At 31.1% G+C, this 22,777-nt stretch overlaps 4 non-coding genes across 4 annotated transcripts; all 4 read left to right on the forward strand.

Annotated features, from left to right (window-relative positions):
* Positions 1-659: 659 nt before the first annotated feature.
* Positions 660-730, forward strand: TRNAG-GCC (transfer RNA glycine (anticodon GCC)). Its single transcript has one exon. It is a non-coding gene; the product is annotated as a tRNA-Gly (tRNA).
* Positions 731-4,055: 3,325 nt separating this feature from the next.
* On the forward strand, positions 4,056-4,126 carry TRNAG-GCC (transfer RNA glycine (anticodon GCC)). The gene has a single exon. It is a non-coding gene; the product is annotated as a tRNA-Gly (tRNA).
* A 10,093-nt stretch (positions 4,127-14,219) lies between these two features.
* Positions 14,220-14,290, forward strand: TRNAG-GCC (transfer RNA glycine (anticodon GCC)). The gene has a single exon. It is a non-coding gene; the product is annotated as a tRNA-Gly (tRNA).
* A 3,328-nt stretch (positions 14,291-17,618) lies between these two features.
* On the forward strand, positions 17,619-17,689 carry TRNAA-GGC (transfer RNA alanine (anticodon GGC)). The gene has a single exon. It is a non-coding gene; the product is annotated as a tRNA-Ala (tRNA).
* Positions 17,690-22,777: the final 5,088 nt, after the last annotated feature.

Genomic DNA, 22,777 nt, shown 5'->3' on the forward strand with positions numbered 1-22,777 from the left:
GTGAATTTTCTAATATATAATTTTTCGTTTTCAAATTAAAGAATTTGACTGTACCAGACAGAAATAAATAATCATGCCTAAAACTACTGCTACAATATTTGAATTATCAAATATATTATATTAATTGAAAATGTAGCTTCTCTATGAAAAGATGTTACAGATTCTTATTAATTCTATATAGCATGAAATAAGGGTCTAATGGTTAGTTTTTTATGTTTTGGAATAAAGAAAGCTGCAACATTTATTGCATAAACTACAAGAACGTAGTCCATTTTGTCGTATTAGAAAAGTGTAATCTCTAAAACGAACAATCCACTGTTAGAACATCTGAAATTGTAGAATGCAGAGATGAAGGAACATTTACGTGTACTTAACTTGAACTGCATATTGAAGGAACGAGAATGTTACCCGCTTCACAATGTCGAAGACATAAAATATTTGAAAATTAAAAAAAATTTGTATGAATTTGGAATCATTGCGATGGTTTACTAGACGAAAAAAATCGAAGACGAAGTACAGAACTAATTCGAAGTTCGTTGTATAACAAGTTATAAATAGTATGTTCGAAGATGATCAACTTCGCACTCTCGACGTAATAAATATGTTAATTAAAAAACATATTCATTTGAATGATAAAAGTTTCTTAATTGTATATATGGGCATCGGTGGTTCAGTGGTAGAATGCTCGCCTGCCACGCGGGCGGCCCGGGTTCGATTCCCGGCCGATGCATTGAAATTTTGAAGTAGGTTGATTTTGAGAATCTCTAGAGCAGTTTTATCTGTTTAAGTAATGTTTCGACTTTCGAAAGTTATCGCAAGTTAAACACAATCGATTTTTCTCCTGATATGAATGAGAAAATTAAACACATTGTATGATTACCAATCATCAGCAACAAAATTCTAAATGCAAATGTAGCAATTGAAAACTCGCTGTCAATACTAAAATTTGTTTCCGCACTACGAAAATTAACGTTACCTACGATTATTAACAAAAGGTGTAGTTTTAAAAGGAAACTTCATCTTAGATTTGTTAATCGAGACATGATTTAAAAAATTGGATGAATTAATTGTTGTTTTGAGTTTGTATGTTAGATTGCCTGTGTTGAAGTTCTCTTTATTATTTGCTTCGTTTCAACTGTTATACTTGCTTTGAAATTCACATCTATCAGGTAAATATACTATCTTATACTACACAATAAACGAGAAGTAAGTAGCGTGTTCATTCCTTTGAGCTTTCCAATATTGCCGGAATTTAAGACTGTATATTTAATGACGAAAAAAGATATATCTACTTGCATTATTGAATTAAAGTTGAATAGGAGTAGTTTATGAACAAGCATAGCGAACCTTTCTATTGAACATGATATAAAATATATAATTTAAAATGCATAAAAAAGAAAATTATGTTGGAAGATTTGAATGAATGCACAAATTAAATTGTAGGGTCTACATTTGAAGTAATTCTTTCGATTCGGCATCTGAAATTGAAAATAAATGATTGTCTCACGTAGACAGCGAACCCGAATTAAAAGAAATTCGGATATAGTATTTCTGTTGATTGCAATGGAAACAATATTCTTGTTTGAGGTAGCGGATACAAAAGAGATTCTTTCTTATGGTTTGATCGTCAAGTAAATTTGCGTCCTATGCGTAAAAAGAAGTGGGAAATTAAGAGCTGGAGAACAATTTACATGAATTTTGTTTAGGACATTCGATTTCAGGTATCGTATCATAAATATTAAACATTGCAAAAAGGAATACTTTCATTCGTATTGGAAACGTGAGTTGAAAAGTTTGTAACAACTGGGAATACAAGGAATGACGGTAATTCTCGTTAATACTAGCACTGAGACACCTTGGTGTTAAAATATTTTAATATATAGTTTTCGTGTTAAAATTAAAAGAATTTGACTGGACTAAATTCAAATAATTAATCATGCTTAATAATATGCAACAATATTTGATTTAACAAACATATTATATTACCCGAAAGAAAGCTACTTTACGAAAATATGTTACCGATTCTTATTAATTCTATATAGAGTGAATGAAGTAAGGGTCCATTAGTTATTTATTATATGCTTTTGAATAAACAGTTTGAAACATTTATTGGATAAACTACTAGTACGTAGTCCGTTTTGTGATTCTTCGCAATAGACAGGTCTCGTACGTAAAGTTAGGAATTTTCGCTGTTAGAACATATATCATTTTGGAATGCAGGAACGAACGACTAGTTAGGTTTAATTAACTTGAACTGCATATTCTGAGAACAAGATTATATTTGAAACAAAATTTTGAGGATATAACCTGCATGAAAATGAAGAGATTATGTACGATTCTGAAAATATTACGCTAGTTTGTTACACGAAAACATCGAAGAGCGAGTATGAAACAATTTTTGTAATTTCATGGTTTAGCAACTTATTACTTATTTGTGTATTCATTATCAACTTTTCATTCACGACAAGAAGCGAAAACAGTCTCTAAATATCAAGCTCAATTAATGTTCTACAGGAACACACGCCACCTAATACTATTAACAAAATGTAGATTTTTAATACCAAACTTCATATTACCTTTGCTATTTGATATATCATTTTAGAAAGTTTATTAATTTACTGATAGTTTTGGCCTGTGTGGTGAATTACATGCGTTGAAATCTTTTTTATTATTTGTTTAGTTTCAACTTCTATATTCATTTTCTAATCCTTATTTTTTTAGGGAAGATACCACCATATACTACACAATGAACGTGAAGTAACTCACGTGTTCATTCGTTTGGGTTTTCAAATAATACCGGAATCTATGATTGTGTTCTGAAAGACGTAAACAATTATTTTTCCTCGTACTATTGATCTAGAGTTGAAGAGAATGGAAATGATCTTTTTCTGAATAAAAAAAGCAAAATCTTTTCTCTGGAGCAAGATATAAAATGTGTCTTTTAAAATATATGAAAGAACAAATTATGGTTGAAAATTTGAACAAATAGTAAAATTATTTTGGTGGGTCTACATTTGAAAATCTTTTCATTGGATATTTGAAGTTGAAACTGTATTTTTGTCTCATGTAGAGAGAAAATTAGAACTAAAGGAAGTCACATTACGTTGGTGGCAATGAGGATAATATCCTTGTTGAAAGTATTGAGAACAAGAGAGATTACTCCTCTCGGCTCAATCCTAAAGTGAATTTACTTCGTATCCGTAAAGAGAAGCATGAAAATAAGAGCTGGCTAACAATCCACTTGAATTTAAGTTGGGACATCATATTTAAATAATTAAGCACTGCAAGGAGGAATACTTTTATTCGTATTGGAAACTTGAGTTGAAAATTAGTAAGAACTGAGAAAATGTGAGCACTGTTAATTTCCGTGAATAGTTGCACTGTAAGAGCCAGTTTGTGAATTTTCTAATATATAATTTTTCGTTTTCAAATTAAAGAATTTGACTGTACCAGACAGAAATAAATAATCATGCCTAAAACTACTGCTACAATATTTGAATTATCAAATATATTATATTAATTGAAAATGTAGCTTCTCTATGAAAAGATGTTACAGATTCTTATTAATTCTATATAGCATGAAATAAGGGTCTAATGGTTAGTTTTTTATGTTTTGGAATAAAGAAAGCTGCAACATTTATTGCATAAACTACAAGAACGTAGTCCATTTTGTCGTATTAGAAAAGTGTAATCTCTAAAACGAACAATCCACTGTTAGAACATCTGAAATTGTAGAATGCAGAGATGAAGGAACATTTACGTGTACTTAACTTGAACTGCATATTGAAGGAACGAGAATGTTACCCGCTTCACAATGTCGAAGACATAAAATACTTGAAAATTAAAAAAATTTTGTATGAATTTGGAATCATTGCGATGGTTTACTAGACGAAAAAAATCGAAGACGAAGTACAGAACTAATTCGAAGTTCGTTGTATAACAAGTTATAAATAGTATGTTCGAAGATGATCAACTTCGCACTCTCGACGTAATAAATATGTTAATTAAAAAACATATTCATTTGAATGATAAAAGTTTCTTAATTGTATATATGGGCATCGGTGGTTCAGTGGTAGAATGCTCGCCTGCCACGCGGGCGGCCCGGGTTCGATTCCCGGCCGATGCATTGAAATTTTGAAGTAGGTTGATTTTGAGAATCTCTAGAGCAGTTTTATCTGTTTAAGTAATGTTTCGACTTTCGAAAGTTATCCTAAGTTAAATACAATCGATTTTTCTCCTGATATGAATGAGAAAATTAAACACATTGTATGATTACCAATCATCAGCAACAAAATTCTAAATGCAAATGTAGCAATTGAAAACTCGCTGTCAATACTAAAATTTGTTTACGCACTACGAAAATTAACGTTACCTACGATTATTAACAAAAGGTGTAGTTTTAAAAGGAAACTTCATCTTAGATTTGTTAATCGAGACATGATTTAAAAAATTGGATGAATTAATTGTTGTTTTGAGTTTGTATGTTAGATTGCCTGTGTTGAAGTTCTCTTTATTATTTGCTTCGTTTCAACTGTTATACTTGCTTTGAAATTCACATCTATCAGGTAAATATACTATCTTATACTACACAATAAACGAGAAGTAAGTAGCGTGTTTATTCCTTTGAGCTTTCCAATATTGCCGGAATTTAAGACTGTATATTTAATGACGAAAAAAGATATATCTACTTGCATTATTGAATTAAAGTTGAATAGGAGTAGTTTATGAACAAGCATAGCGAACCTTTCTATTGAACATGATATAAAATATATAATTTAAAATGCATAAAAAAGAAAATTATGTTGGAAGATTAGAATGAATGCACAAATTAAATTGTAGGGTCTACATTTGAAGTAATTCTTTCGATTCGGCATCTGAAATTGAAAATAAATAATTGTCTCACGTAGCCAGCGAACCCGAATTAAAAGAAATTCGGATATAGTATTTCTGTTGATTGCAATGGAAACAATATTCTTGTTTGAGGTAGCGGATACAAAAGAGATTCTTTCTTATGGTTCGATCGTCAAGTACATTTGCGTCCTATGCGTAAAAAGAAGTGGGAAATTAAGAGCTGGAGAACAATTTACATTAATTTTGTTTAGGACATTCGATTTCAGGTATCGTATCATAAATATTAAACATTGCAAAAAGGAATACTTTCATTCGTATTGGAAACGTGAGTTGAAAAGTTTGTAACAACTGGGAAAACAAGGAATGACGGTAATTCTCGTTAATACTAGCACTGAGACACCTTGGTGTTAAAATATTTTAATATATAGTTTTCGTGTTAAAATTAAAAGAATTTGACTGGACTAAATTCAAATAATTAATCATGCTTAATAATATGCAACAATATTTGATTTAACAAACATATTATATTACCTGAAAGAAAGCTACTTTACGAAAATATGTTACCGATTCTTATTAATTCTATATAGAGTGAATGAAGTAAGGGTCCATTAGTTATTTATTATATGCTTTTGAATAAACAGTTTGAAACATTTATTGGATAAACTACTAGTACGTAGTCCGTTTTGTGATTCTTCGCAATAGACAGGTCTCGTACGTAAAGTTAGGAATTTTCGCTGTTAGAACATATATCATTTTGGAATGCAGGAACGAACGACTAGTTAGGTTTAATTAACTTGAACTGCATATTCTGAGAACAAGATTATATTTGAAACAAAATTTTGAGGATATAACCTGCATGAAAATGAAGAGATTATGTACGATTCTGAAAATATTACGCTAGTTTGTTACACGAAAACATCGAAGAGCGAGTATGAAACAATTTTTGTAATTTCATGGTTTAGCAACTTATTACTTATTTGTGTATTCATTATCAACTTTTCATTCACGACAAGAAGCGAAAACAGTCTCTAAATATCAAGCTCAATTAATGTTCTACAGGAACACACGCCACCTAATACTATTAACAAAATGTAGATTTTTAATACCAAACTTCATATTACCTTTGCTATTTGATATATCATTTTAGAAAGTTTATTAATTTACTGATAGTTTTGGCCTGTGTGGTGAATTACATGCGTTGAAATCTTTTTTATTATTTGTTTAGTTTCAACTTCTATATTCATTTTCTAATCCTTATTTTTTTAGGGAAGATACCACCATATACTACACAATGAACGTGAAGTAACTCACGTGTTCATTCGTTTGGGTTTTCAAATAATACCGGAATCTATGATTGTGTTCTGAAAGACGTAAACAATTATTTTTCCTCGTACTATTGATCTAGAGTTGAAGAGAATGGAAATGATCTTTTTCTGAATAAAAAAAGCAAAATCTTTTCTCTGGAGCAAGATATAAAATGTGTCTTTTAAAATATATGAAAGAACAAATTATGGTTGAAAATTTGAACAAATAGTAAAATTATTTTGGTGGGTCTACATTTGAAAATCTTTTCATTGGATATTTGAAGTTGAAACTGTATTTTTGTCTCATGTAGAGAGAAAATTAGAACTAAAGGAAGTCACATTACGTTGGTGGCAATGAGGATAATATCCTTGTTGAAAGTATTGAGAACAAGAGAGATTACTCCTCTCGGCTCAATCCTAAAGTGAATTTACTTCGTATCCGTAAAGAGAAGCATGAAAATAAGAGCTGGCTAACAATCCACTTGAATTTAAGTTGGGACATCATATTTAAATAATTAAGCACTGCAAGGAGGAATACTTTTATTCGTATTGGAAACTTGAGTTGAAAATTATTAAGAACTGAGAAAATGTGAGCACTGTTAATTTCCGTGAATAGTTGCACTGTAAGAGCCAGTTTGTGAATTTTCTAATATATAATTTTTCGTTTTCAAATTAAAGAATTTGACTGTACCAGACAGAAATAAATAATCATGCCTAAAACTACTGCTACAATATTTGAATTATCAAATATATTATATTAATTGAAAATGTAGCTTCTCTATGAAAAGATGTTACAGATTCTTATTAATTCTATATAGCATGAAATAAGGGTCTAATGGTTAGTTTTTTATGTTTTGCAATAAAGAAAGCTGCAACATTTATTGCATAAACTACAAGAACGTAGTCCATTTTGTCGTATTAGAAAAGTGTAATCTCTAAAACCAAAAATCCACTGTTAGAACATCTGAAATTGTAGAATGCAGAGATGAAGGAACATTTACGTGTACTTAACTTGAACTGCATATTGAAGGAACGAGAATGTTACCCGCTTCACAATGTCGAAGACATAAAATACTTGAAAATTAAAAAAATTTTGTATGAATTTGGAATCATTGCGATGGTTTACTAGACGAAAAAAATCGAAGACGAAGTACAGAACTAACTCGAAGTTCGTTGTATAACAAGTTATAAATAGTATGTTCGAAGATGATCAACTTCGCACTCTCGACGTAATAAATATGTTAATTAAAAAACATATTCATTTGAATGATAAAAGTTTCTTAATTGTATATATGGGCATCGGTGGTTCAGTGGTAGAATGCTCGCCTGCCACGGTTCGATTCCCGGCCGATGCATTGAAATTTTGAAGTAGGTTGATTTTGAGAATCTCTAGAGCAGTTTTATCTGTTTAAGTAATGTTTCGACTTTCGAAAGTTATCCTAAGTTAAATACAATCGATTTTTCTCCTGATATGAATGAGAAAATTAAACACATTGTATGATTACCAATCATCAGCAACAAAATTCTAAATGCAAATGTAGCAATTGAAAACTCGCTGTCAATACTAAAATTTGTTTACGCACTACGAAAATTAACGTTACCTACGATTATTAACAAAAGGTGTAGTTTTAAAAGGAAACTTCATCTTAGATTTGTTAATCGAGACATGATTTAAAAAATTGGATGAATTAATTGTTGTTTTGAGTTTGTATGTTAGATTGCCTGTGTTGAAGTTCTCTTTATTATTTGCTTCGTTTCAACTGTTATACTTGCTTTGAAATTCACATCTATCAGGTAAATATACTATCTTATACTACACAATAAACGAGAAGTAAGTAGCGTGTTTATTCCTTTGAGCTTTCCAATATTGCCGGAATTTAAGACTGTATATTTAATGACGAAAAAAGATATATCTACTTGCATTATTGAATTAAAGTTGAATAGGAGTAGTTTATGAACAAGCATAGCGAACCTTTCTATTGAACATGATATAAAATATATAATTTAAAATGCATAAAAAAGAAAATTATGTTGGAAGATTAGAATGAATGCACAAATTAAATTGTAGGGTCTACATTTGAAGTAATTCTTTCGATTCGGCATCTGAAATTGAAAATAAATAATTGTCTCACGTAGCCAGCGAACCCGAATTAAAAGAAATTCGGATATAGTATTTCTGTTGATTGCAATGGAAACAATATTCTTGTTTGAGGTAGCGGATACAAAAGAGATTCTTTCTTATGGTTCGATCGTCAAGTACATTTGCGTCCTATGCGTAAAAAGAAGTGGGAAATTAAGAGCTGGAGAACAATTTACATGAATTTTGTTTAGGACATTCGATTTCAGGTATCGTATCATAAATATTAAACATTGCAAAAAGGAATACTTTCATTCGTATTGGAAACGTGAGTTGAAAAGTTTGTAACAACTGGGAAAACAAGGAATGACGGTAATTCTCGTTAATACTAGCACTGAGACACCTTGGTGTTAAAATATTTTAATATATAGTTTTCGTGTTAAAATTAAAAGAATTTGACTGGACTAAATTCAAATAATTAATCATGCTTAATAATATGCAACAATATTTGATTTAACAAACATATTATATTACCTGAAAGAAAGCTACTTTACGAAAATATGTTACCGATTCTTATTAATTCTATATAGAGTGAATGAAGTAAGGGTCCATTAGTTATTTATTATATGCTTTTGAATAAACAGTTTGAAACATTTATTGGATAAACTACTAGTACGTAGTCCGTTTTGTGATTCTTCGCAATAGACAGGTCTCGTACGTAAAGTTAGGAATTTTCGCTGTTAGAACATATATCATTTTGGAATGCAGGAACGAACGACTAGTTAGGTTTAATTAACTTGAACTGCATATTCTGAGAACAAGATTATATTTGAAACAAAATTTTGAGGATATAACCTGCATGAAAATGAAGAGATTATGTACGATTCTGAAAATATTACGCTAGTTTGTTACACGAAAACATCGAAGAGCGAGTATGAAACAATTTTTGTAATTTCATGGTTTAGCAACTTATTACTTATTTGTGTATTCATTATCAACTTTTCATTCACGACAAGAAGCGAAAACAGTCTCTAAATATCAAGCTCAATTAATGTTCTACAGGAACACACGCCACCTAATACTATTAACAAAATGTAGATTTTTAATACCAAACTTCATATTACCTTTGCTATTTGATATATCATTTTAGAAAGTTTATTAATTTACTGATAGTTTTGGCCTGTGTGGTGAATTACATGCGTTGAAATCTTTTTTATTATTTGTTTAGTTTCAACTTCTATATTCATTTTCTAATCCTTATTTTTTTAGGGAAGATACCACCATATACTACACAATGAACGTGAAGTAACTCACGTGTTCATTCGTTTGGGTTTTCAAATAATACCGGAATCTATGATTGTGTTCTGAAAGACGTAAACAATTATTTTTCCTCGTACTATTGATCTAGAGTTGAAGAGAATGGAAATGATCTTTTTCTGAATAAAAAAAGCAAAATCTTTTCTCTGGAGCAAGATATAAAATGTGTCTTTTAAAATATATGAAAGAACAAATTATGGTTGAAAATTTGAACAAATAGTAAAATTATTTTGGTGGGTCTACATTTGAAAATCTTTTCATTGGATATTTGAAGTTGAAACTGTATTTTTGTCTCATGTAGAGAGAAAATTAGAACTAAAGGAAGTCACATTACGTTGGTGGCAATGAGGATAATATCCTTGTTGAAAGTATTGAGAACAAGAGAGATTACTCCTCTCGGCTCAATCCTAAAGTGAATTTACTTCGTATCCGTAAAGAGAAGCATGAAAATAAGAGCTGGCTAACAATCCACTTGAATTTAAGTTGGGACATCATATTTAAATAATTAAGCACTGCAAGGAGGAATACTTTTATTCGTATTGGAAACTTGAGTTGAAAATTAGTAAGAACTGAGAAAATGTGAGCACTGTTAATTTCCGTGAATAGTTGCACTGTAAGAGCCAGTTTGTGAATTTTCTAATATATAATTTTTCGTTTTCAAATTAAAGAATTTGACTGTACCAGACAGAAATAAATAATCATGCCTAAAACTACTGCTACAATATTTGAATTATCAAATATATTATATTAATTGAAAATGTAGCTTCTCTATGAAAAGATGTTACAGATTCTTATTAATTCTATATAGCATGAAATAAGGGTCTAATGGTTAGTTTTTTATGTTTTGCAATAAAGAAAGCTGCAACATTTATTGCATAAACTACAAGAACGTAGTCCATTTTGTCGTATTAGAAAAGTGTAATCTCTAAAACCAAAAATCCACTGTTAGAACATCTGAAATTGTAGAATGCAGAGATGAAGGAACATTTACGTGTACTTAACTTGAACTGCATATTGAAGGAACGAGAATGTTACCCGCTTCACAATGTCGAAGACATAAAATACTTGAAAATTAAAAAAATTTTGTATGAATTTGGAATCATTGCGATGGTTTACTAGACGAAAAAAATCGAAGACGAAGTACAGAACTAACTCGAAGTTCGTTGTATAACAAGTTATAAATAGTATGTTCGAAGATGATCAACTTCGCACTCTCGACGTAATAAATATGTTAATTAAAAAACATATTCATTTGAATGATAAAAGTTTCTTAATTGTATATATGGGCATCGGTGGTTCAGTGGTAGAATGCTCGCCTGCCACGGTTCGATTCCCGGCCGATGCATTGAAATTTTGAAGTAGGTTGATTTTGAGAATCTCTAGAGCAGTTTTATCTGTTTAAGTAATGTTTCGACTTTCGAAAGTTTTCCTAAGTTAAATACAATCGATTTGTCTCCTGATATGAATGAGAAAATTAAACACATTGTATGATTACCAATCATCAGCAACAAAATTCTAAATGCAAATGTAGCAATTGAGAACTCGCTGTCAATACTAAAATTTGTTTACGCACTACGAAAATTAACGTTACCTACGATTATTAACAAAAGGTGTAGTTTTAAAAGGAAACTTCATCTTAGATTTGTTAATCGAGACATGATTTAAAAAATTGGATGAATTAATTGTTGTTTTGAGTTTGTATGTTAGATTGCCTGTGTTGAAGTTTTCTTTATTATTTGCTTCGTTTCAACTGTTATACTTGCTTTGAAATTCACATCTATCAGGTAAATATACTATCTTATACTACACAATAAACGAGAAGTAAGTAGCGTGTTTATTCCTTTGAGCTTTCCAATATTGCCGGAATTTAAGACTGTATATTTAATGACGAAAAAAGATATATCTACTTGCATTATTGAATTAAAGTTGAATAGGAGTAGTTTATGAACAAGCATAGCGAACCTTTCTATTGAACATGATATAAAATATATAATTTAAAATGCATAAAAAAGAAAATTATGTTGGAAGATTTGAATGAATGCACAAATTAAATTGTAGGGTCTACATTTGAAGTAATTCTTTCGATTCGGCATCTGAAATTGAAAATAAATGATTGTCTCACGTAGACAGCGAACCCGAATTAAAAGAAATTCGGATATAGTATTTCTGTTGATTGCAATGGAAACAATATTCTTGTTTGAGGTAGCGGATACAAAAGAGATTCTTTCTTATGGTTCGATCGTCAAGTAAATTTGCGTCCTATGCGTAAAAAGAAGTGGGAAATTAAGAGCTGGAGAACAATTTACATGAATTTTGTTTAGGACATTCGATTTCAGGTATCGTATCATAAATATTAAACATTGCAAAAAGGAATACTTTCATTCGTATTGGAAACGTGAGTTGAAAAGTTTGTAACAACTGGGAATACAAGGAACGACGGTAATTCTCGTTAATACTAGCACTGAGACACCTTGGTGTTAAAATATTTTAATATATAGTTTTCGTGTTAAAATTAAAAGAATTTGACTGGACTAAATTCAAATAATTAATCATGCTTAATAATATGCAACAATATTTGATTTAACAAACATATTATATTACCCGAAAGAAAGCTACTTTACGAAAATATGTTACCGATTCTTATTAATTCTATATAGAGTGAATGAAGTAAGGGTCCATTAGTTATTTATTATATGCTTTTGAATAAACAGTTTGAAACATTTATTGGATAAACTACTAGTACGTAGTCCGTTTTGTGATTCTTCGCAATAGACAGGTCTCGTACGTAAACTTAGGAATTTTCGCTGTTAGAACATATATCATTTTGGAATGCAGGAACGAACGACTAGTTAGGTTTAATTAACTTGAACTGCATATTCTGAGAACAAGATTATATTTGAAACAAAATTTTGAGGATATAACCTGCATGAAAATGAAGAGATTATGTACGATTCTGAAAATATTACGCTAGTTTGTTACACGAAAACATCGAAGAGCGAGTATGAAACAATTTTTGTAATTTCATGGTTTAGCAACTTATTACTTATTTGTGTATTCATTATCAACTTTTCATTCACGACAAGAAGCGAAAACAGTCTCTAAATATCAAGCTCAATTAATGTTCTACAGGAACACACGCCACCTAATACTATTAACAAAATGTAGATTTTTAATACCAAACTTCATATTAGCTTTGCTATTCGATATATCATTTTAGAAAGTTTATTAATTTACTGATAGTTTTGGCCTGTGTGGTGAATTACATGCGTTGAAATCTTTTTTATTATTTGTTTAGTTTCAACTTCTATATTCATTTTCTAATCCTTATTTTTTTAGGGAAGATACCACCATATACTACACAATGAACGTGAAGTAACTCACGTGTTCATTCGTTTGGGTTTTCAAATAATACCGGAATCTATGATTGTGTTCTGAAAGACGTAAACAATTATTTTTCCTCGTACTATTGATCTAGAGTTGAAGAGAATGGAAATGATCTTTTTCTGAATAAAAAAAGCAAAATCTTTTCTCTGGAGCAAGATATAAAATGTGTCTTTTAAAATATATGAAAGAACAAATTATGGTTGAAAATTTGAACAAATAGTAAAATTATTTTGGTGGGTCTACATTTGAAAATCTTTTCATTGGATATTTGAAGTTGAAACTGTATTTTTGTCTCATGTAGAGAGAAAATTAGAACTAAAGGAAGTCACATTACGTTGGTGGCAATGAGGATAATATCCTTGTTGAAAGTATTGAGAACAAGAGAGATTACTCCTCTCGGCTCAATCCTAAAGTGAATTTACTTCGTATCCGTAAAGAGAAGCATGAAAATAAGAGCTGGCTAACAATCCACTTGAATTTAAGTTGGGACATCATATTTAAATAATTAAGCACTGCAAGGAGGAATACTTTTATTCGTATTGGAAACTTGAGTTGAAAATTAGTAAGAACTGAGAAAATGTGAGCACTGTTAATTTCCGTGAATAGTTGCACTGTAAGAGCCAGTTTGTGAATTTTCTAATATATAATTTTTCGTTTTCAAATTAAAGAATTTGACTGTACCAGACAGAAATAAATAATCATGCCTAAAACTACTGCTACAATATTTGAATTATCAAATATATTATATTAATTGAAAATGTAGCTTCTCTATGAAAAGATGTTACAGATTCTTATTAATTCTATATAGCATGAAATAAGGGTCTAATGGTTAGTTTTTTATGTTTTGCAATAAAGAAAGCTGCAACATTTATTGCATAAACTACAAGAACGTAGTCCATTTTGTCGTATTAGAAAAGTGTAATCTCTAAAACCAAAAATCCACTGTTAGAACATCTGAAATTGTAGAATGCAGAGATGAAGGAACATTTACGTGTACTTAACTTGAACTGCATATTGAAGGAACGAGAATGTTACCCGCTTCACAATGTCGAAGACATAAAATACTTGAAAATTAAAAAAATTTTGTATGAATTTGGAATCATTGCGATGGTTTACTAGACGAAAAAAATCGAAGACGAAGTACAGAACTAACTCGAAGTTCGTTGTATAACAAGTTATAAATAGTATGTTCGAAGATGATCAACTTCGCACTCTCGACGTAATAAATATGTTAATTAAAAAACATATTCATTTGAATGATAAAAGTTTCTTAATTGTATATATGGGCATCGGTGGTTCAGTGGTAGAATGCTCGCCTGCCACGCGGGCGGCCCGGGTTCGATTCCCGGCCGATGCATTGAAATTTTGAAGTAGGTTGATTTTGAGAATCTCTAGAGCAGTTTTATCTGTTTAAGTAATGTTTCGACTTTCGAAAGTTTTCCTAAGTTAAATACAATCGATTTGTCTCCTGATATGAATGAGAAAATTAAACACATTGTATGATTACCAATCATCAGCAACAAAATTCTAAATGCAAATGTAGCAATTGAAAACTCGCTGTCAATACTAAAATTTGTTTACGCACTACGAAAATTAACGTTACCTACGATTATTAACAAAAGGTGTAGTTTTAAAAGGAAACTTCATCTTAGATTTGTTAATCGAGACATGATTTAAAAAATTGGATGAATTAATTGTTGTTTTGAGTTTGTATGTTAGATTGCCTGTGTTGAAGTTTTCTTTATTATTTGCTTCGTTTCAACTGTTATACTTGCTTTGAAATTCACATCTATCAGGTAAATATACTATCTTATACTACACAATAAACGAGAAGTAAGTAGCGTGTTTATTCCTTTGAGCTTTCCAATATTGCCGGAATTTAAGACTGTATATTTAATGACGAAAAAAGATATATCTACTTGCATTATTGAATTAAAGTTGAATAGGAGTAGTTTATGAACAAGCATAGCGAACCTTTCTATTGAACATGATATAAAATATATAATTTAAAATGCATAAAAAAGAAAATTATGTTGGAAGATTAGAATGAATGCACAAATTAAACTGTAGGGTCTACATTTGAAGTAATTCTTTCGATTCGGCATCTGAAATTGAAAATAAATGATTGTCTCACGTAGACAGCGAACCCGAATTAAAAGAAATTCGGATATAGTATTTCTGTTGATTGCAATGGAAACAATATTCTTGTTTGAGGTAGCGGATACAAAAGAGATTCTTTCTTATGGTTCGATCGTCAAGTAAATTTGCGTCCTATGCGTAAAAAGAAGTGGGAAATTAAGAGCTGGAGAACAATTTACATGAATTTTGTTTAGGACATTCGATTTCAGGTATCGTATCATAAATATTAAACATTGCAAAAAGGAATACTTTCATTCGTATTGAAACGTGAGTTGAAAAGTTTGTAACAACTGGGAATACAAGGAACGACGGTAATTCTCGTTAATACTAGCACTGAGACACCTTGGTGTTAAAATATTTTAATATATAGTTTTCGTGTTAAAATTAAAAGAATTTGACTGGACTAAATTCAAATAATTAATCATGCTTAATAATATGCAACAATATTTGATTTAACAAACATATTATATTACCCGAAAGAAAGCTACTTTACGAAAATATGTTACCGATTCTTATTAATTCTATATAGAGTGAATGAAGTAAGGGTCCATTAGTTATTTATTATATGCTTTTGAATAAACAGTTTGAAACATTTATTGGATAAACTACTAGTACGTAGTCCGTTTTGTGATTCTTCGCAATAGACAGGTCTCGTACGTAAAGTTAGGAATTTTCGCTGTTAGAACATATATCATTTTGGAATGCAGGAACGAACGACTAGTTAGGTTTAATTAACTTGAACTGCATATTCTGAGAACAAGATTATATCCGAAACAAAATTTTGAGGATATAACCTGCATGAAAATGAAGAGATTACGTACGATTCTGAAAATATTACGCTAGTTTGTTACACGAAAACATCGAAGAGCGAGTATGAAACAATTTTTGTAATTTCATGGTTTAGCAACTTATTACTTATTTGTGTCTTCATGATCAACTTTTCATTCACGACAAGAAGCGAAAACAGTCTCTAAATATCAAGCTCAATTAATGTTCTACAGAAACACACGCCACCTAATACTATTAACAAAATGTAGATTTTTAATACCAAAATTCATATTACCTTTGCTATTCGATATATCATTTTAGAAAGTTTATTAATTTACTGGCAGTTTTGGCCTGTGTGGTGAATTACATGCGTTGAAATCGTTTTTATTATTTGTTTAGTTTCAACTTCTATATTCATTTTCTAATCCTTATTTTTTAGGGAAGATACCACCATATACTACACAATGAACGTGAAGTAACTCACGTGTTCATTCGTTTGGGTTTTCAAATAATACCGGAATCTATGATTGTGTTCTGAAAGACGTAAACAATTATTTTTCCTCGTACTATTGATCTAGAGTTGAAGAGAATGGAAATGATCTTTTTCTGAATAAAAAAAGCAAAATCTTTTCTCTGGAGCAAGATATAAAACGTGTCCTTTTAAAAGATATGAAAGAACAAATTATGGTTGAAAATTTGAACAAATAGTAAAATTATTCCTTTAGTTCTAATTTTCTCTCTATATGGGTCTACATTTGAAAATCTTTTCATTGGATATTTGAAGTTGAAACTGTATTTTTGTCTCATATAGAGAGAAAATTAGAACTAAAGGAAGTCACATTACGTTGGTGGCAATGAGGATAATATCCTTGTTGAAAGTATTGAGAACAAGAGAGATTACTCCTCTCGGCTCAATCCTAAAGTGAATTTGCTTCGTATCCGTAAAGAGAAGCATGAAAATAAGAGCTGGCTAACAATCCACATGAATTTAAGTTGGGACATCATATTTAAATAATTAAGCACTGCAAGGAGGAATACTTTTATTCGTATTGGAAACTTGAGTTGAAAATTAGTAAGAACTGAGAAAATGTGAGCACTGTTAATTTCCGTGAATAGTTGCACTGTAAGAGCCAGTTTGTGAATTTTCTAATATATAATTTTTCGTTTTCAAATTAAAGAATTTGACTGTACCAGACAGAAATAAATAATCATGCCTAAAGCTACTGCTACAATATTTGAATTATCAAATATATTAATTGAAAATGTAGCTTCTCTATGAAAAGATGTTACAGATTCTTATTAATTCTATATAGCATGAAATAAGGGTCTAATGGTTAGTTTTTTATGTTTTGGAATAAAGAAAGCTGCATAAACTACAAGAACGTAGTCCATTTTGTCCTATTAGAAAAGTGTAGTCTCTAAAATGAAAAATCCACTGTTAGAACATCTGAAATTGTAGAATGCAGAGATGAAGGAACATTTACGTGTACTTAACTTGAACTGCATATTGAAGGAACGAGAATGTTACCCGCTTCAGAATGTCGAAGACATAAAATACTTGAAAATTAAAGAAATTTTTATGAATTTGGAATCATTGCGATGGTTTACTAGACGAAAAAAATCGAAGACGAAGTACAGAACTAATTCGAAGTTCGTTGTTTAACAAGTTATAAATAGTATGTTCGAAGATGATCAACTTCGCACTCTCGACGTAATAAATATGTTAATTAAAAAACATATTCATTTGAATGATAAAAGTTTCTTAATTGTATATATGGGCATCGGTTGTTCAGTGGTAGAATACTCGCCTGGCACGAGGGCGGCCCGGGTTCGATTCCCGGCCGATGCATTGAAATTTTGAAGTAGGTTGATTTTGAGAATCTCTAGAGCAGTTTTATCTGTTTAAGTAATGTTTCGACTTTCGAAAGTTATCCTAAGTTAAATACAATCGATTTGTCTCCTGATATGAATGAGAAAATTAAACACATTGTATGATTACCAATCATCAGCAACAAAATTCTAAATGCAAATGTAGCAATTGAAAACTCGCTGTCAATACTAAAATTTGTTTACGCACTACGAAAAATAACGTTACCTACGATTATTAACAAAAGGTGTAGGTTTAAAAGGAAACTTCATCTTAGATTTGTTAATCGAGACATGATTTATAAAATTGGATGAATTAATTGTTGTTTTGAGTTTGTATGTTAGATTGCCTGTGTTGAAGTTTTCTTTATTATTTGCTTCGTTTCAACTGTTATACTTGCTTTGAAATTCACATCTATCAGGTAAATATACTATCTTATACTACACAATAAACGAGAAGTAAGTAGCGTGTTTATTCCTTTGAGCTTTCCAATATTGCCGATATTTAAGACTGTATATTTAATGACGAAAAAAGGTATATTTACTTGCATTATTGAATTAAAGTTGAATAGGAGTAGTTTATGAACAAGCATAGCGAACCTTTCTATTGAACATGATATAAAATATATAATTTAAAATGCATAAAAAAGAAAATTATGTTGGAAGATTTGAATGAATGCACAAATTAAATTGTAGGGTCTACATTTGAAGTAATTCTTTCGATTCGGCATCTGAAATTGAAAATAAATGATTGCCTCACGTAGCCGGCGAACCCGAATTAAAAGAAATTCGGATATAGTATTTCTGTTGATTGCAATGGAAACAATATTCTTGTTTGAGGTAGCGGATACAAAAGAGATTCTTTCTTATGGTTCGATCGTCAAGTAAATTTGCGTCCTATGCGTAAAAAGAAGTGGGAAATTAAGAGCTGGAGAACAATTTACATGAATTTTGTTTAGGACATTCGATTTCAGGTATCGTATCATAAATATTAAACATTGCAAAAAGGAATACTTTCATTCGTATTGGAAACGTGAGTTGAAAAGTTTGTAACAACTGGGAATACAAGGAACGACGGTAATTCTCGTTAATACTAGCACTGAGACACCTTGGTGTTAAAATATTTTAATATATAGTTTTCGTGTTAAAATTAAAAGAATTTGACTGGACTAAATTCAAATAATTAATCATGCTTAATAATATGCAACAATATTTGATTTAACAAACATATTATATTACCCGAAAGAAAGCTACTTTACGAAAATATGTTAACGATTCTTATTAATTCTATATAGAGTGAATGAAGTAAGGGTCCATTAGTTATTTATTATATGCTTTTAAATAAACAGTTTGAAACATTTATTGGATAAACTACTAGTACGTAGTCCGTTTTGTGATTCTTCGCAATAGACAGGTCTCTTACGTAAACTTAGGAGTTTTCGCTGTTAGAACATATATCATTTTGGAATGCAGGAACGAACGACTAGTTTGGTTTAATTAACTTGAACTGCATATTCTGAGAACAAGATTATATCCGAAACAAAATTTTGAGGATATAACCTGCATGAAAATGAAGAGATTACGTACGATTCTGAAAATATTACGCTAGTTTGTTACACGAAATCATCGAAGAGCGAGTATGAAACAATTTTGGTAATTCCATGGTTTAGCAACTTATTACTTATTTGTGTCTTCATCATAAACTTTTCATTCACGACAAGAAGCGAAAACAGTCTCTAAATATCAAGCTCAATTAATGTTCTACATAATCACACGCCACCTAATACTATTAACAAAATGTAGATTTTTAATACCAAACTTCATATTACCTTTGCTATTCGATATATCATTTTAGAAAGTTTATTAATTTACTGGTAGTTTTGGCCTGTGTGGTGAATTACATGCGTTGAAATCTTTTTTTATTATTTGTTTAGTTTCAGCTTCTATATTCATTTTCTAATCTTTATTTTTTAGGGAAGATACCACCATATACTACACAATGAACGTGAAGTAACTCACATGTTCATTCGTTTGGGTTTTCAAATAATACCGGAATCTATGATTGTGTTCTGAAAGACGTAAACAATTATTTTTCCTCGTACTATTGATCTAGAGTTGAAGAGAATGGAAATGATCTTTTTCTGAATAAAAAAAGCAAAATCTTTTCTCTGGAGCAAGATATAAAATGTGTCCTTTTAAAATATATGAAAGAACAAATTATGGTTGAAAATTTGAACAAATAGTAAAATTATTTTGGTGGGTCTACATTTGAAAATCTTTTCATTGGATATTTGAAGTTGAAACTGTATTTTTGTCTCATGTAGAGAGAAAATTAGAACTAAAGGAAGTCACATTACGTTGGTGGCAATGAGGATAATATCCTTGTTGAAAGTATTGAGAACAAGAGAGATTACTCCTCACGGCTCAATCCTAAAGTGAATTTGCTTCGTATCCGTAAAGAGAAGCATGAAAATAAGAGCTGGCTAACAATCCACATGAATTTAAGTTGGGACATCATATTTAAATAATTAAGCACTGCAAGGAGGAATACTTTTATTCGTATTGGAAACTTGAGTTGAAAATTAGTAAGAACTGAGAAAATGTGAGCACTGTTAATTTCCGTGAATAGTTGCACTGTAAGAGCCAGTTTGTGAATTTTCTAATATATAATTTTTCGTTTTCAAATTAAAGAATTTGACTGTACCAGACAGAAATAAATAATCATGCCTAAAACTACTGCTACAATATTTGAATTATCAAATATATTATATTAATTGAAAATTTAGCTGCTCTATGAAAAGATGTTACAGATTCTTATTAATTCTATATAGCATGAAATAAGGGTCTAATGGTTAGTTTTTTATGTTTTGGAATAAAGAAAGCTGCAACATTTATTGCATAAACTACAAGAACGTAGTCTATTTTGTCGAATTAGAAAAGTGTAATCTCTAAAATGAAAAATCCACTGTTAGAACATCTGAAATTGTAGAATGCAGAGATGAAGGAACATTTACGTGTACTTAACTTGAACTGCATATTGAAGGAACGAGAATGTTATCCGCTTCACAATGTCGAAGACATAAAATACTTGAAAATTAAAGAAATTTTGTATGAATTTGGAATCATTGCGATGGTTTACTAGACGAAAAAAAATCGAAGACTAAGTACAGAACTAATTCGAAGTTCGTTGTTTAACAAGTTATAAATTGTATGTTCGAAGATGATCAACTTCGCACTCTCGACGTAATAAATATGTTAGTTTAAAAAATATATTCATTTGAATGATAAAAGTTTCTTAATTGTATATATGGGCATCGGTGGTTCAGTGGTAATACTGTGTTTGCTTGTTGAAGTGAGTAGACGTGTCTTCGCTGTGTGCAACAAGCTCTGACGTGTTTACCTTCAACGGTGCTTTCCTTAGCATTCAGTTTTGCTGTTGTTCTTTTTTTGTTCTTGTTTTTTCCTCTGTTATTTTTGTGAGTGAATTCGTTGAATGAACCATGTCATTAGAAAGGGTCAATACATTAAAATATGATTTTGGTGGTGTTTCACAGCGACCAAGTACCCTGAGTTTGCATCAGTGGCTCAGTGATTCTTTCAAGTTTTCTGTTGATGATGTCTTGAGTATTGAAATGGATGTTTATCGTAAATTATTGTATGTGAAACTTCGTACCGAAGAACTTTGTGAAAACGTTTTGCGTGCTTCTGGCGGAACTGTGTACTATAGTGATACAGACGGTCAACATGCGGTACCAGTTTTGTGGGCTGATGTGCAAATTGTAACAGTTAAATTACTTTGTACACCAATGGAACTTGACGATTTTGAAATTAAGAATGTTCTTGGGGACTATGGGATCATCTCGAAAATTTCTGATGAACTATATTCCGTTGATCATGTTTACCCTATACGAACCGGGCGTAAATTAATACGAATGGAAGTAAAAAGGCCTATTTCATCTTTTGTTGTCATCCAAGGACAAAAGTTTTGTGTCACGTACCCCAACCAGATCCGAACATGTCTCAGGTGCAATGGGGCTCATATGTACTCCAATTGTCCCCTTCGAGTTCCCAGTGATCCTAACAGTTATGCAGGGAAGGTAGCTCCTATATTTCGCAATAACGATCCTGCAGAGCGTCTTATGCCTAAATTTGACAGTTTGCCCATTCCTTCCCGACACTGGAACAAACCCACCGCTAGTGTATCGTGCTCATCTGACGCAAATGTACCTACAATAGACGCTTCTCAATTTCCGGAACTACCAAGTACGAATGTTTCCTGCGAGCCGAACAGTGCTAAGAGTGTTTCCTCCGAATCGTCCGCAAGTGCGTGTTTTAGTTGTTCCACTGAAAAACAAGATGATTCACAGCCGTTACTACGCCCATCCGATGCACCTTTATCTAATTCTGTTTCTGATCTCAAAACAGTTCCTGGGGGACAAGATCTCTCTACTGCGCCGATTTCTACGACAGTTAATCGTAATGAGAGCTGCTCGCCTGACTCCCAAGCAAAGTGTGGTTCTCCTGAAGAAAGGGTTCATGTTCTCTCCCCCCCATCTCAGTGTAGTGAGTCGGAGGTCGCTTCTCCTATCATGGAAGTAAGTACAGTTAGTGACGACAATCGAAATCGACGCAAGCGTACGAAACGTAATGAATTAAGTCAAAAGCTATTTAAAAAGTCTGAAAATGACACGAATGCTTCTATTCTGTCTCCAAATACTGACATTATGTCGTAATATGGTTCTTAATACAGTACATGTGTTATATTTTAATGAATTCAGTTTAAGTATCTTACGACACGTTAGTCTCTTCTTCTATAATACGTTACATTAATATGTATGTCATTTAGATGTTTTAAGCTTTCTTTTATTGTTTCTCTTGTCAGAAATTATGCCGTTATATTTACTTTCTCTGCTCATTCTTTTGTGTCACTGGTTTTCTGTGCTTAGCAGTGTGATGATGCTTAAAATTGCTACGATTAACATTAATAATTTGCAAAGTTCCGCCAAGCAGTTTGCTCTTTGTGACTTTTTGCGCATAGAGGGCATTGACGTTGCCCTTTTACAAGAGTCTG

Source organism: Thermobia domestica, unplaced genomic scaffold, assembly GCF_964235325.1.
Source record: "Thermobia domestica unplaced genomic scaffold, izTheDome1.hap1.1 HAP1_SCAFFOLD_151, whole genome shotgun sequence".
Classification (NCBI taxonomy): Eukaryota; Metazoa; Arthropoda; class Insecta; order Zygentoma; family Lepismatidae; genus Thermobia; species Thermobia domestica.